The sequence below is a fragment of the Pelobates fuscus genome, chromosome 3 (assembly GCF_036172605.1).
Source record: "Pelobates fuscus isolate aPelFus1 chromosome 3, aPelFus1.pri, whole genome shotgun sequence".
Taxonomy (NCBI): Eukaryota; Metazoa; Chordata; class Amphibia; order Anura; family Pelobatidae; genus Pelobates; species Pelobates fuscus.
Genome location: NC_086319.1, coordinates 337,284,092 through 337,298,344, shown reverse-complemented (window position 1 = coordinate 337,298,344; position 14,253 = coordinate 337,284,092). Strand labels below are relative to the sequence as shown.

The following is a 14,253-nucleotide window of genomic DNA, read 5'->3' as shown; positions in this document are numbered from 1 at the left end:
AGCAGGCAGTGGGCAGGTCAAAAGGAAACAGTGACAAAACAAGCAGCTGCAGACTTGAATACAAGTAAGATTTTGCTATATTTAGGGAGGCATGAGTGGACCAGGGTGGCTCGATAGTGGTTTTAACACTATAGGGTCAGGAATACATGTTTGTGTTCCTGACCATATAGTGCTCCTTTAACAAGAAAAAAGAATCGCAGAAACAACAACTTTCATGTACATGTATCAACATATTGATTTTAATTTGCAGTATTTGCCAATACAAGACAACACAATAATTATGAATACAAAACCACTAAAAGCATAACTTAAAATGCCCTTAATTCCTGTCCTCAGCCAGCAAAGATACAATTTACCCAAAGCTTTGGTCATTGTACATGATGCTCACTTTTCTCCTGAACTCTAGTGGGACCTATATGACTTGCAAAGCACAGTGTTTCACTGTGAAGCCAGTTGAGGCAAAGAAGACACAGGTTTTTACCAGATAGCTTATAATGCACGTGGGTGTTATGCCTACTTACATTTACAATGTTCGCTGTTTGCCTACATTTTGAAATTTTTCTAATATTTCCAACGTGCAAGAATGTGAGTCAGGGCCAGATTAAGGGCCCAGTGGGCCTGGTGCTGACAATTATTATGGGCCCAATTACAGAATTTTATCGGCCAAAAATACTAAAACAATCATACCAACAAGCAGGAAGTCAATGGGTGCGGTAAAAGGGTGTGTCACTGTTGCGAATCACGTGACCAGACCTGCCAAAAGGGGAGAATATGCCCAAAAAGGGGGCATGTTTGTCTAAAGAATTGGAAGGCCAGCCTGGCATGAATGCAGGCTGTCCAACTAAGGGCATACTATGCAGGCAGCACCCTGAGCTTGACATAAATGCATTAAATGATGCACCTACTCCAAGCTTTCTAAGGACTGTCCCCTCACTCACATGTCCACTTGTCTCCTTACCTTCTTACTAGCAGGCAGAAGTTACTGGTATATAGTCTGGGACAGAGAAAAGGTGTATGTAGTGAGTGTAGAAGAAAGGGGACATGCCACAGTGTTAGAGAGACCAAAGTCTGCATTACCTAAACTAATTTTATTGTCAGCCAGTCCACACAAGTTTTGTTCCCATGCATCCCTCTTAAGCTTCCAAACATAAAGGGACAGTATAGTCACCAGAACAACTACAGCTTATTGTATTTGTTCTGGTCAGTAGAATCATTCCCTTCAGGCTTTTTGCAGTAAACACGGTCTTTTCAGAGAAAATAATTCAATTCATCTCTATGAGGAGATGCTGATTGGCTAGGGCTGTGTTTGACTTGTGCCCCCTGATTTGCCTCCTTCACAGTCTCTATGGGGAAGCATTGTGATTGGCTTAGACCACCACTTGTGATGATGTAATCCAAGCAGGCAGATCAGAGGCAGACAGGGGGAGAGCCAGCAGCTACAGACTAAAATACAAGTCATATTTTACTATATTTAAGGAGGCAAGTGGAGCCAACCGGGGCTATATGATGATTTTAACATAATAGGGTCAGAAATACATGTTTGAGCTCCTTTAAGCAACAGTATGTGAAGAGTAGTTAGGGTTGCCACCTTTCTTGGAAAAAATACCAGCCTTAATCATTTGTATAATTAATTATGTGTGACATCACATGATGTAAATCACAAGGAGTGACATAAGAGAAAATTATGTAAAATCACCAACAAACTACTCGTAGTTTGATTCTGCTGTATAGATGGATTGCTCCCAGTGCCACCCTGTCTCCCAGTGTCTCAGTCTCCCAAGTCACCCAGTGTCTCAGTGTCCCTATGTATCACAGTGTCAGTGTCCCCATGTCGCCTAGTCTCCCAGTGTTTCAGTGTCCCCATTTCTCCCAGTGTCCCCATGTCTCAGTGTGTCCCCGTGTCACTAGGATACTAGGGGACACAGTGAAACATGGGGACACTGAGAGACCCCGGGACACAGACACTTGGGGACACTGGGAGACATGGGGGCACTGAGACACCTGGGGACACTGGGAGAAATGGGGGCACTGGGAGACATGGAGACATGGGGACACAGAGAAATGGGGACACTGAGACACTAGGGACACAGAGACATGGGGACACAGATACTTGGAGACATGGGGACACTAAGACACTAGGGACACAGAGATATCAGAACACAGACACTGGGAGACAATGGGACACTGGGAGACATGGGGACACAGACACTAAGGACACTGGCTGGGAGACAGATACTTGGAGAAACTGGGAGACATGGGGACACTGGAAGACATGGGGACACTAAGACATTTAGGGACACTGGGAGAGATGGGGAGACTAGGCACACTGGGAGACATGGGGACACTGAGGACACTGGCTGGGAGACACTGAGGACACTGGCTGGGAGACATGGGGACACTGGGACACTAGGTACACTGGCTGAGGGACCTGGGGACACTGGGAGCCATGGGGACACTGTGTCAGATATAGCAGCAAGTGAGATTTCTGGCGCTTGTTCCTTATAGGTACAGCAGCTAAAACTTTCCCAAACCAGAGTCTCTTCTTTCTGGTCGTTGATGCAAGTAAAACGGGGGATGTAGGGAAGCAGCGCTTAACAATCAAAGTCCTTGTGTGGAGTCCAATGGAGCCATATAAGGGAGAAAACAAAATGGGATAGAAATACCTAGTATTAGTATTCCTGTCCCTTTTTGTTTTCTCCCTTATATTGGAGTTTTATGGAGACATCGAGTCCCTAGTGTCTCCGTGTCCCAATGTCTCAGTGTCTCTCAATGTCCCTATGTCACACAGCATCCCCATGTGTTTCAGCATCCCCATGTCTCACAGTGTTCCCTAGTGTCTCAGTGTCGCCATGCTTTCCAGTGTCCCTAAGTGTCTCAGTGTCCCCAGGTCTCCCATTGTCCCCCAGTGTCTGTGTCCCCATGTGTCACCTTGTGTCCCAGTGTCCCAATGTGTCACCTTGTGTCTCAGTGTCCCCATATCTCCCTGCTGTCTTTCCCCCATCCCTCACTTACCTGAGCTGTAGAGCTGCTGTCTGGACTCTCTGCGCTGTGTACCTGCTACCCCATGGATCAGTGAGTAGTAGAGAGAGGCAGGGATATGCTGTAACTTCCTATCCCTGCCTCTCTCCACACACAGTGACCCCTACTGGCCGGTGCTGGTATTGCAGAGTAATCTCCATTTATACTGAGAAAAATACCTGCAATTGTATTGCCGGTATTACTGCAATACCGGCACGGCCAAGCAGCCTCAAATACCGGCTGTGCCAGTAAAATATCAATCAGGTAGCAAACCTAAGAGTAGTGTGCAAAAAACAAAAAATGGGCCTATTCCATGGCCCTGGGCCTGGAGCTTCAGCTCTATCAGGCCCTATGTTAATCATGCCCTGATGTGAGTATGTGTCTACATCTGTCTGTCTGTCTGTCTCTCTCTCTCTCTCTGTCTGTCTATCAACAAATAATTTGAAAGCTTTTGCAAGGTATTTACGGATTAATTGGAAAAAAAAAGTTCATTTAAAAAAAAAATTGTTAACAAATTAAAACTTTTGTTCCCGAAATAGATAAAAAAGGATGTCTTATTTCAACTTCAAATTATTCAGCATGATGCTCTCAATAATGTTTTGAAATAAATAAATGCCCTAGAAAAAAAGCACACAGCAACGTTCTATGCTATTTGAACACTGTCTGCCTCCTTAAGCTGCTATTAACTTTAAATTTTCTGTGTGTGTGAAATATGGATATTTTAAAATCCAGAGCACAAAGTTAATAACTTTTTAAATATCCTACGCTAGTTTACAATGCACTTAATTTGTGAAACGCGTAGGCATCGATGCTCACCTCCTACTTTCACATTTTAGCGTACGAAAAGCATTGCCAAACAGTTTAATACTACCAGCAGCCTCAGTTTTCCTACTAAATTTAAGTAATGAGATGTGAAAAGTGATAATTAAATGCAGCAACTCTCTTGCTGTCAAGAAAAAATATAATGCAATCAAAAAGGTTTCACAGCCGGCAGATTATCTTTTAGACATTGAGCATTAACTCGATGTTTCATGAGGAAACCAAATCCAGAAGGTAATTTCAGGTTTAATCTTATGTTTTTTATGTCATATGCACAAATTTGTAAATGCTGTAGCCTGTCCTGCATCTGTTACTCCAACCCTAGCATTAATTGTGTGCCTCTCAAAAGATATCTTTTAGTTCACTTGAATTACATTCTTGAATCATATTTTTATCAAGCTTTTACTTCAACTTCAGTAACCTGTCAATCTTAATGTTCACTTTATAGAGAATGACTGCTCAACAGTCTGTCATCATTCTTAATTATCACATACCCACCTAAAAATTACTTGTTTGCTGCATAAGCACTGTTATCTTTAATGTTGCTTAATTTCCCTTCTCTGGCTATGAATTTTAAGAATCTCAAAGGCTGCCTTTTGTCCTTTTTTGTCACTTGTAAGCATACAGCTTATTTTCCTAAATACTCTGGACCTTCATTTTTTTTTTTTTTTGGATAAGCATTCCAAAAGATTTTTATCGGTTTGAAAAATGTTTCAAATGATTTATCTATAAAAATTCTCATATACTTTAATGGTGACTTCTGTAGATCAATTATTTGGAACGTTTTTCTAACAGATTGTGATCATTTGAACAAACTTGTACAAGCTTGTACAAACGCACTGAATTCAAGTTTCATGCAATTGCTACCAATACTAAATTGTAAACGCTTAATCAAAGTTCCTATACCTTTTTATTGCTGCATTGTTATAAAACCAGTGGCCACTTTTTAAAGTCCACCCAACCTCCTAATATTAGATAGAACCATCGTTGCACATCAATTGAATGTGGAAGCCATTGACTAAAAGTAGCCATTAGAAGATGGGTAGACTGTTGTCTTAAAGTGATACACATAGTGAGCACCAATTCTCAGGCTTTTGCATTTAAATGGTGCTAAAGTAGTATGACAAAAATATTCCCCACATCATTACATCAACTTCAATATGAGCCACAGGCATGATTTAAAATGAAACCATAGACCGAAGATTAAAAATTCTAAAGTAAACAAACATTTTTTTTTCAAGGAGGCTGTCACAGGAGGTGCGTCGCCACAAGGGGAAGTGTGGCTAGGGCTGCATAAACAGCAACATAAGTCATTTAAATCACTTTAAATTTTAAATGGCAGAGAACTGAGCAGTGGTACTGCTGGGAATGGTATATACACACTAAAACTGCTTCATTGTGTTAAAGATGTTTTGGTCCTTAGAGTGTCCCTTTAATTCCTGCTACATGGCTTGCCTGGCACCCAAATTGCATTTGGTCTTCTCCTGTAGGAGAAGCTAAATGTCTCTATAGAATAAAGCATTACTGATGCAGGACCATGCTCACTGGCAGAGAGCCATCAGCTGAAGCTCACAGCCAGTAAGGCCCTGTATGGCCCTGCTCAGCTCTCTAGAGCTACCTGGATTTTCCTGCAGTAGAAGACTGTGAGCAATTGTACAGTGTGTTGTAGTAGTTATGGTGCTTGGAGTGTTTTATTACTAGAACTAGGTGAAAACGTTCGACAAGGCTAAAGTCTATGGTTTCAGTTGTCCAAGCACACTATTTATACGAACAAATGCCTATCCAAACAAACATAAAAAAAAAGCTTTCTACACCTTGGTAAGCAGTGTTTGCAAAAATATTGTTTACTCTTAATGGCAAACTTGCACTTAATTTAGCAAAATGTATTGTGGTTCCTATATTCAAAAAGGGTTCAAAATCCTTGCCTGGAAATTATAGACCAGTGAGCTTAACTTCTGTGGCTGGGAAAATATTTGAAAGGTTATTAAGGGATACTATTCAAGAATTCCTTGAGAAGAACATGGTTAGCAGCAAAAATCTGCGTGGTTTTATGAAGCACAGGTCATGTCAAACTAACTTGATTGCGTTCTACGAAGAAGTAAGCAGAAGTATAGATCATGGTGTTGCAGTGAATGTGATCTATTTGGATTTTGCAAAGGCATTTGATATAGTTCCACACAAAAGATTAGTGTTCAAACTCAAGGAAATCGGTCTAGATGAAAATGCTTGTTCTTGGGTAGAACATTGGCTTAAAAAAAGAGTACAAAGAGTTGTCGTTAATGGTAAATTTTCAAGCTGGACAGAGGTGGCGAGTGGTGTCCCTCAGGGGTCTGTTCTAGGACCCCTTCTATTTAACATGTTTATAAATGATCTTGAAGAAAGCATTGAAAGTCATGTTTCAGTGTTTGCAGATGACACAAAACTCTGTCAAGTAATACAATGTGAGCAAGATATTACTTTGCTGCAGAGAGATTTAGATAGACTGGGGGCTGGGCACTCAAATGGCAGATGAAATTGAATGTTGAAGAATGCAAAGTTATGCACTTCAGTGTAAAGAATACACAAGCAAGCTATACCCTTAATGGAAGCAAATTAGGGATAACAACACACAAAAGGGACTTGGGAATTGATAAAGACAACAAACTATGCAACAATGTGCAATGTCAATCAGCAGTGGCCAAGGCCAGTAAGGTATTGTCATGCATGAAAAAGGGCATTCATTCTCAGGACGAGAATATCATTTTGCCTCTTTATAAATCACCGGTAAGACCACATATTGAATATGCTGTGCAATTTTGGGCACCTGTTCTAAAGAAGGATATTATGGCACTAGAAAAAGTGCAGAGGTGGGCTACAAAATTAATAAATGGAATAGAACATATCAGCTATGAAGAAAGGTTAACAAATATAAACCTATTTAGTTTAGAAAAACGTCACCTGAGAGGGGATATGATAACATTATACAAATATATTCGGGGCCAATACAAACCATTGTGTGGAAATCTATGCACAAACCGGACTTTACATAGGACACAAGGTCATGCTTTTAGACTGGAAGAAAGAAGATTTCGTCTAAGGCAAAGGAAAGGTTTCTTTACTGTAAGAACAATAAGGATGTGAAATTATCTGTCTGAAGAAGTGGTTTTATCAGAGTCCATACAGATGTTCAAACAGCTACTAGATGCATACTTGCAAAAACAGAATATTCAAGGATATAATCTTTCAATGTAGGGTAATAACTGCTTGATCCAAGGATAAATCTGACTGCAATTCTCCATAAGTCATTCATTTAGATTTTGTTCTGTATCTATTGTTTAAAATATTCACATGACATAATTTCATGCAACTAAAATAAACACAAAAATGCTGCATTAAAGGACCACTATAGTGCCAGGAAAACATACTCGTTTTCCTGGCACTATAGTGCCCTGAGGGTGCCCCCACCCTCAGGGACCCCCTCCCGCCAGGCTCTGGGGAGAGGAAAGGGGTTAAAACTTACCTTTCTCCAGTGCCGGGCGGGGAGCTCTCCTCCTCCGATCCTCCTCCAATCCTCCCATTCGGCTGAATGCGCACGCGCGGCAAGAGCTGCGCGCGCATTCAGCCGGTCTCATAGGAAAGCATCATAAATGCTTTCCTATGGACGCTTGCGTGCTCTCACTGTGATTTTCACAGTGAGAATCACGCAAGCGCCTCTAGCGGCTGTCAATGAGACAGCCACTAGAGGATTTGAGGGCTGGATTAACCCATTTATAAACATAGCAGTTTCTCTGAAACTGCTATGTTTATAAAAAAAATGGGTTAACCCTAGCTGGTCCTGGCACCCAGACCACTTAATTAAGCTGAAGTGGTCTGGCTGCCTAGAGTGGTCCTTTAAGCTGAACAAACAGAGAAATTCTGGAAGAACTACAGGTTGGGATGGCAAAAAAACTAGTCCTAGTGACTAAATTCAGTAATTACTGAATAACTAAATGAATAGACTGGCATGGATCAAAAATAAAAATGTGAAAAACCCCTGCCTTGCCAAATATACAGAGTATCACAAATGCAATGCATCTGCTGATGCACATAGACATATAAAACCCACGCATTTTGCATGATGTCAGTTTATGCCAAATATAATTATTTGTGAGTGATTGGACTGGGATTCTAATCACCAGCAAATAAAGAGACATTATTTTAAAATGAAACTGTAAACTACAATTTTAGTGGACTATGCCTGCTTTCCAGATCCTGCCACTTTTAATCCAGCATTTCTATTGATTCCTGCAAAGGAATTACTTCTCAGCCAGTTGTATCAGTTTTCATTCATCTCACTACCTATCTGTGGCTCCAATCATTCTGATATGACTAGTAAAATCCCATTCTGTGCTATAAACATCAGGATTATGGTTTCTTATTTTCAGTTGTACATTTGCTCTTAAAATGTAACCAGCTGTAAAGTGGACATTGATAGGTTACGTACAATTGAAAATTCTATTGGACAAAACATAAACAAAAATAGAATACAATAAAGCTTTTTAATCTATATGCGTTATATTTTTTCTTATATTTATATTGCTCAACTGTGGGATACATATACAGATCATGAAATAAGAACCTTATGACAGATTGTCAACTATTCAGTTCAAACTCACAAATGTTACAGGATGTTTTATTTCAACATCATCACACATCACATGCATCCTCAATTTAATTCATACATGTAACTCCCAATTACATTTTCCTGTTCACTGAATGCATTACTTAGGTCCACTTAACCCTGACACTCTTATTCTCTGATGATATTTTACTTGAAATGTGAGTTTGAACCAAGAATTTGTAATAGAACTTCCTAAATTTAATCCAAAATATTCTGGATAGGAAAACAACTGAGTTAAGAAAATTAGTTAGCTAGGTCTAAATTTTGCGTATCAGGTTTTCAGTTTACGACAAATCACTGTTTAATGAATACATCTCTCACATCAGAATTAAATATTTTTCTAAGATAAAAACAACAATAGTAAAGAAAACTCTTTGAACATATGTCTTCAGAGACACATTCACTCTAAGTCTGTTTTTTTTTCATTTGATTTATGTGCAAGACTACATATTACATATATGCCGTTTGAAAGACATCTGGCTTTACATCTAACTGAAAATGTGCTAAACTTAGAGTTAAATGTGTATTTTGGACATGTTCAAAGCTAATTTTTTTGTCAACTAAACACCAAGATTAAAGATTGACTTTAATGTAACCATGAATACAACAAAAGAAATGTAACACTATGGTATAACACGTTTGTCCTCTTCAGCTTCAGCAATGTTATCTCTTTGAGTTTACCACAGATAAGGTATAGTTCACCTGTATAGGCACTAAAAGCATGTATATTTAGAGTTTAGACGGTCTGGTCCAGGCAAGTCCAGATTTGTCATTTTTTATTCTTATGCATACTACATTATTTTTTCTTTCTTTTTTTCCTCTTCATTATCCCACCTTTACATATGGTCAATGGTAATAAAAAAGAATGGAATGTTAAAACATTAAATTATCTACCTAAACGCTAGATCATGCTTCACGTTTCAGCATAATAGAAAGCCCCACCCTTCTGAGAATGATGTTTTCTGATCAAAGCTTTCCCTCCAAATGTTACTAATGTAGACAAGCAAATATTTTGTTTTTTTCACACTGTCAGTATGCATTGATATTTAAACAGACGTGTTTATTAAAAATATATATATATATATATATATTGCTCTCACTTTAAATCCAAGAGCATTTGTAACAAAGTATTCACAAAAAATAAACAATAATTCTGGCATTAGGTGGAAATGATCAGTTATTTTGGAGCAAATTACATTACTCATAAAAATGACAGCCCCCCCAAAAATAATTTTCTTTCATTATTTTCAGGTTTTTGATGAAATTATTGGATTACTAATTTTTAACTTAAAATAAATATATATTAAATAGCCTGAAAACTTACTTTTACTCCAGTTCTAGGACAGTCAATCCGAAGAACATACATGCGTTGTAATCATTATTATTTGCCAATGCAATGTATTTTATTAAACATCAACATAATTACAGGTATTACATAGATTCAGTTATATCTATCTATAAATATACTTGAGTATAAAGCCTCTTGTGTCTGAATGGTAGCCACAAGTAGGTAAGGAAAAAGCAAAATGTAAACAGTGTTCCATTTACCCACAGAAAGGCTGCAGAGTCAGCATGTGGACCCAACAATCAGAAAATTAAGTCATGTTGGTGCTAAGACTTTCCCTATAAAAAGTGCCATCATAATCAGCAGTGGTTATGGAGTCAGGAGACCCCAAACACTTCACCTGGTCATCTGACAAACCTTATAGGGACAGTTTGATAATTACTTTGTTGTGTCAAGCACCCCACTGACCTTCTGGTGTGATAAAGTTTCAGTTCTTATGTCCACACTATTACGCTAACTTATTGTAGGATTAAACATTATTCATTGGCTGAGAGGCATCAGTAAACACTCGTAGCCAATGAATAATGTGTAAAATGAACCAAAACAAGGCACGGAAATGGGCCATGGACTGCATAATATATACATAATTCAATTATATATATATATATATATATATATATATATATAATGCAATATTATGTACCGTATATACTCGAGTATAAGCCGAGTTTTTCAGCACTTTTTTGTGTTGAAAAACCCCAACTCAGCTTATAAGCTTATACTCGAGTCACTGTCTGTATTATGGCAATTTACATTGCCATAATACAGACAGGGGGCAGTGTGCGGTTACTTACCTCTCCTGCAGCTCCTGTCAGCTCCCTCCTCCTCTGCGGCGTTCCGTTCAGCACCTCTGTCAGCTCCCAGTGTAAGTCGCGCGAGAGCCGCGGGGTCATACTGCGGCTCTCGCAAGACTTACACTGTGAGCTGACAGAGGAGCTGCACGGACCTGCGCGGAGGAGAAGGGAGCTGACAGGAGCTGCAGGAGAGGTAAGTGCTCTCTGACAGCCCCCCTCCCCCCCACTGAACTGCCAATGCCACTGGACCACCAGGGAAGGAGAGCCCCCCTCCCTGCCATGTATCAAGCAGGGAGGGGGGACGAAAAAAAAAAATAATAATAAAATAATAATAAAAATAAATAAATAATAATATAACAAAATAAATATTAAAAATGCCCACCCCCCACCAAGGCTCTGCATCACACTCTGCATCACACACACACACACACACACTGCATTCATACACACTGCATTCATACACACACACTGCACTCACACACACACTGCACTCACACACACACTGCACTCATACACACACTGCACTCATACACACACACACTGCATTCACACACACACTGCACTCATACACACACACACTGCATTCATACACACACACTGCATTCATACACACTGCATTCATACACACACTGCACTCACACACACACTGCACGCATACACACACTGCACACACTGCACTCACACTCACACACTGCACTCACACACACACACACTGCACTCACACACACACACACTGCATTCATACACACACACACTGCATTCATACACACTGCATTCATACACACTGCATTCATACACACACTGCACTCACACACACACTGCACGCATACACACACTGCACTTATACATACACACTGCACACACTGCACTCATACACACACTGCACTCACACACACACTGCACTCACACACACACTGCACTCACACACGCACTGCACTCATACGCACTGCACTCATACATACACACTGCACTCATACATACACACTGCACTCATACATACACACTGCACTCATACATACACACTGCACTCATACACACACACTGCAGTCATACACACACTGCAGTCATACACACACTGCAGTCATACACACACACTGCACTCATACACACTGCATTCAAACACACACTGCACTCATACACACACACTGCACTCATACACACACACTGCATTCATACATACACACTGCCCTCATACACACACACACACACTGCAGTCATACACACTGCACTCATACACACACACACACTGCAGTCATACACACTGCACTCATACACACACACTGCATTCATACACACACACTTCACTCATACACACACACTTCACTCATACACACACTGCACTCCTATACACACACACACTGCATTCATATACACACACACTGCATTCATATACACACACACTGCATTCATTATATACACACACTGTAAATAAATATTCAATTAATATAATTTTTTTATTATCTAATTTTATTTAGAAATTTACCAGTAACTGCTGCATTTCCCACCCTAGTCTTATACTCGAGTCAATAAGTTTTCCCAGTTTTTTGGGGTAAAATTAGGGGCCTCGTCTTATATTCGGGTCGGCTTATACTCGAGTATATACGGTATATGTTTTGCAGCACAATGAAAGGAACATCTTACCACCATTTGGTTCATGCATCAAGTGAGAAAAAGTAATAAATCGAGGGAAAAACAGGAGGAGCAGTGAATATATCTACAATTATATCTTGTTACAGAAACATAATATGACAAACACAGGTTCAAATGGCAATTGAGGTTTAATTTCCACACATGTGGCTTTTTAAATTGCAATTAGTGTCTGTGTATACATAGTCAATGAGTTTGTTAGCTCTCACATGGATGCACTGAGCAGGCTAGATGCTGAACCCTGGAAAGCAGAAAAGAACTGCAAAAATACATGCGTAACAAAATACATGCGTAACAATATAAATGGAAGAGGATATAAAAAGATATCCAAAGCCTTGAAAATGTCAGCCAGTACTGTTTAATCACTTATTAAGAAGTGAATAATTCAGGGATCTCTTTATACCAAGCCAAGGTCAGGTAGACAAAGAAAGACTTCAGTCACAACTGCCAGAAGAATTGTTCGGGATGTAAAGAAATACCCACAGGTAACCTCAGGAGAAATACAGGCTGCTCTAGAAAAAGATGGTGTGGTTGTTTTAAGGAGCATAATACGACAATACTTTAACAAAAATCAGCTGCATGGTCGAGTTGTCAGAAAGAAGTCTTTACTGCGCCAATTCCACAAAAAAATCCGGTTACAATATGCCCGACAACACCTTGACACGCCTCACAGCTTCTGACACACTGTAATTTGGAGCGACGAGACCAAAATAAATAGAGCTTTATGGTCACAACCATAAGCGCTATGTTTGGAGAGGAGTCAACAAGGCCTATAGTGAAAAGAATACCATCCTCACTGTGAAGCACGGTGGTGGCTCAAAGATGTTTTGAGGGTGTGTGCGCTCTAGAGGCACTGGGAATTGAAAATTGATGGGAAGATGAATGCAGTATGTTAAAATACTGGCAGACAATTTGCATTCTTCTGCACGAAGGCAGCGCATGGGATGCTCTTAGACTCTCCAGCATGACAATGACCCTTAGCACAAGGCCAAATTGACCCTCCAGTGGGATCAGCAGTAAAAGGTGAAGGTTCTGGAGTGGCCATCACAGTCTCCAGACCTTAATATCATCAAGCCACTCTGGGAAGATCTCATGCGTGCGGTTCATGCAAGACGACCAAAGACTTTGCATGACCTAGAGGCATTTTGCCAAGACGAAAAAGGGCAGCTATACCACATGCAAGAATTAGGAGCCTCATAGACAACTACTACAAAAGACACACTGTCATTGATGCTAAAGGGGGCAATACACAATATTAAGAAGTAAGGGTATGCAGACTTTTGAACAGGGTTCATTTCAGTTTTTTCTTTGCTGCCATGTTTTGTTTTATGATTGTGCCATTCTCTTATAGCCTACAGTTAAATATGAATCCCATAAGAAAGAAAAGAAAAGTGTTTTGTCTGCTCACTCATGTTTCCATTAAACATGGTGCATATATTACCAATTCTCCAAGGGTATGCAAACTTATGAGCACAATTTTATATTTATACATTTATTTTTCACTAGTCCTCCTTTTCCTTCTTTTGCTCAATTCAAATTTGATCTGTGAATAAAAAACAACTCTTAGTGACTTACTCCTAGCCATCAATCATATGTTCTTTAGGCACCACTGGTGGAATTCAGAATCACAACCTAAAACAAACATGCTCAGAAATGCACATTTCAGTGGGTTCATTATTTGTGTAGATTTTGACTCAGGAATTTGACCGTTCACCCGATGAATCCAAATTTGAATGAATTGCTGTTTTGGGCCAAAAGAAATCTACAAGTCTACAAGACACCAGGGACTGCTGACATCACAACCACTATTGCAGAAAGCCTAGAGTGTCCCTCTGAGTGACACTTGTTCATCAAGTGTATTAAGCCTTGTTTTTTCTTAGTCAGTAAAATATGGTGCTTCTCATGAATCATGGAGATTTACCATGTACTATGTATATACCTGTGTACATTTGTTTACTGATTGTGATTTTTTTGTTGCTGTTTAAATATGT

The 14,253-nt window shown here is 39.7% G+C and overlaps 1 protein-coding gene across 1 annotated transcript in view; it reads right to left on the bottom strand.

Annotated features, from left to right (window-relative positions):
* Positions 1–14,253, bottom strand: part of UNC13C (unc-13 homolog C) — a 507,695-nt gene that overhangs the window by 115,767 nt on the left and 377,675 nt on the right. The gene's annotated exons all lie outside the window — the stretch shown is intronic.